This window comes from Pinus tabuliformis, chromosome 4_2 (assembly GCF_031772625.1).
Source record: "Pinus tabuliformis cultivar Carrire ecotype Pingquan chromosome 4_2, CPIR1, whole genome shotgun sequence".
In the NCBI taxonomy this organism is placed as follows: Eukaryota; Viridiplantae; Streptophyta; class Pinopsida; order Pinales; family Pinaceae; genus Pinus; species Pinus tabuliformis.
The window spans coordinates 87777812-87783678 of record NC_142304.1 but is presented as its reverse complement, the minus strand read 5'-3'; the positions used below and the strand labels follow the sequence as shown (position 1 = coordinate 87783678).

At 44.9% G+C, this 5867-nt stretch overlaps 2 non-coding genes across 2 annotated transcripts; both read left to right on the top strand.

Annotated features, from left to right (window-relative positions):
• Positions 1 to 462: 462 nt before the first annotated feature.
• On the top strand, positions 463 to 616 carry LOC149168369 (5.8S ribosomal RNA). The gene has a single exon (XR_016260012.1). It is a non-coding gene; the product is annotated as a 5.8S ribosomal RNA (ribosomal RNA).
• Positions 617 to 863: 247 nt separating this feature from the next.
• Positions 864 to 4267, top strand: LOC149168368 (25S ribosomal RNA). Its single transcript, XR_016259988.1, has one exon. It is a non-coding gene; the product is annotated as a 25S ribosomal RNA (ribosomal RNA).
• Positions 4268 to 5867: the final 1600 nt, after the last annotated feature.

Here is a 5867-nt window from a genome sequence, read left to right as displayed (position 1 = left end):
TTTTAGGGAATTAAGAGCCCTTGGTTTATGAACATTTATGATTGGGGTTACAGTGCCCAAAAATGTCTATAACACTTGTGAGCTGGTAGCCACGTTTGATCTCTATTTATTTCACCTTGTTTTCTTCCCCTCTTCCTTTCAGTCCCTAGCTTTATGGAGAAAAGGGGGAATTGTTGTGGACTGGTGTTTGGGAAGGATTAAAAGTAGTGCATGCTCCCACGGTGGCCACCCTAGTCCTTATCTATTTTTTTTCCATGCATTTCCCCCCTTTTTGTGAGGGCGTGGGGCTTGGGGAGATTGTTCTCTATTTGAGCCTCCTCCTGTGAGGGGGGTTAACACCTTTGATTCTCTTTATTTCATGTGTTTTTCTTCCTTTCCTCCTTTTGTCCCTTAGCCTTACATTTGTTGTGGGGGGTGACCCTATTCAGTGTTGTGGCAGATTTTTTGATAATACATGGAAACGACTCTCGGTAACGGATATCTCGGCTCTTGTTATGATGAAAAACATAGTGAAATTTGATACTTAGTGTGAATTGCAGAATCCCATGAATCATCGAGATTTTAAATGCAATTTGTGTCCGAGGCCTCGGTCGAGGGCATGTTTGTCTGTGCGTCACGTCCCATTCCAACGCACTCCCTACAATTTATTAGGGGGCTGCAGAGCTGGTCATCCAAGCCCAATGCGGTGTAGTTGGCTAAAACACCTCAAATGATGTTTCATGGCATGCGTCGGTGAGCGGTGAACTTGTCTGCTTGGATGGGCAGTCGACGTTAGTTGATGTGGTCTTTGTGTGGCATTTCTTGAACTTACTTTGCTCTCTCTTGTTCTCCCATCAGGTAGGGAAAATTTAGCTCCAACTTTGCGACCTTAGCTCAAGCAAGAATACCCGCTGAGTTTAAGCATATAATTAAGTAGAGGAAATGAAACTTACAAGGATTCCCCTAGTAGCGCCAAGCGAACCGGGAAGAGCCCAACATGAAAATCGAGCAGCAGTGTCACTTGAATTGTAGTCTGTAGAGGTGTCCTTAGTGGCGTACCTAGGCTAAGTCCCTTGGAAGGGGGCGCCTAAGAGGGTGAGAGCCCCATCGGGCCGAGACCCTACCGCATCACGAGGCATTGTCGACGAGTTGGGTTGTTTGGGAATGTAGCCCTAATTGGGTGGTAAATTTCGTCCAAGGCTAAATATGGGCGAGAGACCGATAGCGAACAAGTACTGCGAGGGAAATATGAAAAGGACTTTGAAAATAGACTTAAAGAGTGTTTGAAATTGCTGGGAGGGAAGTGAATGGAGGTTGTTGATGCATCTCGATTAGATGTGGAATGACTCAGGTTGGTCCTCCGCTTGACTTGAGGCGCAAACCAAGACAGGCTATTGCATCATCACAAGCACGGGTGGATTACTGCCTGTCAGTTTGTTGTTGCAATGGTCGAGGAATGAAGCATACACCCTTGTGGCAGGCCGTGTGCACCTGGACCCTCATGGTGTTGGTTGACAGGCTTTCCATTCAACCCATCTTGAAACATAGACCAAGGAGTTTAACATGTGTGCGAGTCGTTGGGCCTAAAAACCTGCGAGGTGCAAGCAAGCTGACGGGTGATTTCCCCTCTCTGGGGGGTGCATCGTTGACCGACCTTGAGCTTATGCGAAGGGTTTGAGTGTGAGCACACATGTTGGGACTCGAAAGATGGTGAAATATGCTTGAGCAGGGTGAAGCGAGAGGAAACTCTAGTGAAGGTTCATAGCAATATTGACGTGAAAATCGTTCGTCTAACTTGGGTATAGGGGTGAAAGACTAATCGAACCATCTAGTAGCCATTTTCCTCCGAATTTTCCCTCAGGATAGCTAGATCTTACACGCAATTTTTATCGGGTAAAGAAAATGATTAGAGACATCGAGGGCGTAACGCCCTTGACCTATTCTCAAACTTTAAATTGGTAAGAGGGTGCGGCTACTCCATTGAGCCGTGCTGTGGAATCAAGAGCTCCAAGTGGGCCATTTTTGGTAAGCAGAATTGGCGATGTGGGATGAAATGAAAGTTGAGTTACGATGCCAAATTGTGTGCTAACCTAGATCCCACAAAGGGTCTTGGTTGATTAAGATAGCAGGACAGTGGTTATGGAAGTCAAAATTTGCTAAGGAGTGTGTAACAACTCATCTGCCTAATCAAGTAGCCCCGAAAATCGATGGCGTTGAAGTGCGCAAACTGTACTCAACCATTGGAGCAATTTCTTGGCTTTGATTAGTAGGAGGATGAGGGGGTCATTGAGAAACATCGGGTGTGAGCTTGGGTGGCTCGGCCCTCGGTGCAGATCTCGGTGGTAGTAGCAAATATTCAAATGAGAACTTTGAAAACTGAAGTAGGGAAAGTTTCCATGTGAACAACACTTGGACATGGGTTAGTCGATCCTAAGGGATGGGGAAGCCTTGTATCAAGGGTGCACTCTACATGAGCATCAAAATGGAATCGGGTTAATATTTCTGAACCGAGACATGGCAGTGGGCGTCAACGTTAGGAAATCTAGAGACGTCGTCGAGGGCCCCGGGAAGAGTTAACTTTTCTTTTTAATAGCTTTCCCACCCTGGAATCGCTTCAACCAGAGATAGGGTCCAGTAGTTCGAAGAGCACCACACATCTTGTGGTGTCTAGTGTGCCTTCGACAACCCTTGAAAATCTAGAGGACCAAGTACTGTTCATGCCCGGTTGTACTCATAACCGCATCAGGTCTCTAAGGTGAACAACCTCTGGTCAATAGAACAATGTAGGTAAAGGAAGTCGGCAAAATGGATCCGTAACTTTGAGAAAAGGATTGGCTCTAAGGGCTAGGCCTGGGGGTTTGCAACCTCAACTCATGGGCTATCGACAGTCTTCCTGTGCTGCTCTCGTGGCGAGGGCGGGCAGTCGCATGCCGATTGGGCTATGGGCGTAGAATGCCCCCTGCCGGGGGCTTTTCCCTAGGCGGCGAATAGTCGACTCAAAACTAGTATGGACAAGGGGAATCCAACTATTTAATTAAAACAAAGCATTGCGATGGTCCCAGTGGATACTGATGCAATGTGATTTCTTCCCAGTTCTCTGAATTTCAAAGTGAAGAAATTCAACCAAGCACGGGTAAACTATGACTCTCTTAAGGTAGCCAAATGCCTCATCATCTAATTAGTGACATGCATGAATGGATTAACAAGATTCCCACTATCCCTATCTAGTATCTAGCGAAACCATAGCCAAGAGAACGGGTTTGGCAGAATCAGCGGGGAAAGAAGACCTTGTTGAGCTTCACTCTAGTCTGACTTTTTGAAATGACTTGAGAGGTGTAGAATAAGTGGGAGCCATTTTCGGTGCAAGTGAAATACCACTACTTTTAAGATTATTTTACTTATTTCGTGGGCAGAAGCGGGCACTGCCCCTATTTTTGGCCTTAAGGCACGTTTCAGCGGGTTGATCCAGGCGGAAGACATTGTTAGGTGGGGAGTTTGGCTGGGGTGGCACATCTGTTAAAAGATAACGCAGGTGTCATAAGATGAGCTCAACGAGAACAGAAATCTCGTGTGGAACAAAAGGGAAAAATCTCATTTGATTTTGATTTTCAGTATGAATACAAACCGTGAAAGCATGGCCTATTGATCCTTTAGATTTTCAGAATTTGAAGCTGGAGGTGTCAGAAAAGTTACCATAGGGATAACTAGCTTGTGGCAGCCAAGTATTCATAGCGACATTGCTTTTTGATCCTTTAATGTTGGCTCTTCCTATCATTGTGAAGCAGAATTCACCAAGTGTTGGATTTTTCACTTACCAATAGGGAACATGAGCTGGGTTTAGACCATCGTGAGATAGGTTAGTTTTACCCTACTAATGAACTTCACCACAATAGTAATTCAACTTAGTACGAGAGGAACCGTTGATTCACACAATTGGTCATCGCACTTGGTTGAAAAGCCAGTGGCACAAAGCTACCGTGTGTCGGACTATGACTGAACGCCTCTAAGTCAGAATCCACACTAGAAGTGGTGCATGTCACTCTTTGACTGTATCTCTCCCCAAAGTAGGGGCATCGTCTTGTTTCCCATAGGGGCCCATGTGTTGTAGGGAAAAGTATCCGATTCGGATGACCCTATCCCACTCTAAGGGTGATAGTACCTCAGCAACAACTGTAAAGAAAACTACTTAAGGTTTACTTCTTTACGAAAGCAAGAGAGAATGAAGAAATGCACTAACCGTTGCCTTGCGCTTAATGTCGAATCCAAACTCTTCTCTTTGCTGCTTGCTCCCAGCTCCTTGCTCTTTTGCTGGCCCAGCTACAATGAGATCCTGCAAAATAACAAAGAAGGAAACTACAAGAAGCATGCAATCATAACTGATTCAAGGATTAGCATAAATCAAATATACAATTATCACAATACATCATTGAAACAAGTGCATATAGAAGAACCTCAATAGCTTTTATTAATGGAAGAAGTAAAGTTCTGAGAGCGTTACAACCATTGAAGGCTCCAATCCAGCAACACCTCCCAGCAGAAAGAATTTCTCCTCTTCACCCCCTTCAAGCAATCACCCAATAGTTCTATAGTGAAACCAACAGCATATCATTACTTTGCACAAAATTCCAGCCTCCTGAGCTCATAGGAGAGAGCTCAATATATAGATGAATTGAGAAAGGATGAGTCAGCTTGCAACTGATGTGTAGCTGCCTTGTGTCCTCTCTCTCTTCAGTTGATCTTCAGTTCTTGAGTCCACTTGGAGAACCTTGCTTCCACTTGGAGAAACAGAGCCTTTGACTCATCACAAGGCGAAATCCCTGATCCAAGTGTCATTTTTGGAAGATTCCAGAGCAATGACTCAGTGTGCCACTTGTCCCATCTCGCTCAGCGCAGGTGGCCTTTGTTCTACCTGCTTTGCAACGCAGGTACACCATGGAGGAGTTGAGTTTCAGCGCAGAAGCCTAGTGGAGCACCTGCTTTGATTTCAGGATTGCTTGTTTTTGAGTGTTTTCAGGTGGAGAACTGATCTGAGAGCTGTTGGTTTGCTGACCTTGTTCCTCTAGGGGTAGGAACATCATGTTTAGGGACTTTGGATCCCTTGGATTATTGACAATTCATGCCTGATGCTGCCAGGCACAAAATTGTCTATAACAGATGCCCCCTAAAGTATGAGGTCGTTTATCGGGTGAAATGCTTTATTAGGAGGATCCGAAGTTCATTCAATCTGCTGAGAAGTGTCCTGTAATAAGATACAATACAATACATTATTTTTCATTCTTTTTCATGATCTAGCTGAGGCGGGCATTCCCATGCTCAGCTTTATAAATTCATTTTGGTACATGGCACAAACGATCGTCTGATGATAGACTGATAATTCTTTGCTGAAATTATCATCCTTTGAGAAGGATGATCATCTGCTGCAATGATGTACATATCAAATGTCTTTATATCCTGAATATATATCGCAGCCCGGATGGATGAAACTAGATCCGGGGTCTTCAATCTCTTCCGATCTTCACTCGATGCACAAGTCGATCCATGTGAGAATTTCTTGAAGTCGAACATGGAAAGACATCGCTTGATTACCGATCAATGATGTAAACCGTTAACAAGCGCGAGAGGAATCACCGATAAGGATGATGACCCTCAAGGTACGGCAATACAATTCACATGGTGGGAATAAAGGACTTGGCGTCAACCACCATGCAAAATCTTCTGGTCGAAGGTCATTGATGTATACCTGTCGCCGGAAGTGAGAAACTTGCCATTGAGGCATGCAAGCTTCAAAGTACTGAAGGGGTTGTTCCTAGATCAACTCCTTGGATAATGAGCTGATGTCGACAAGGAGCGATCCGTCAAAGGAGGGCCTTAATGAATCCCACATCAGT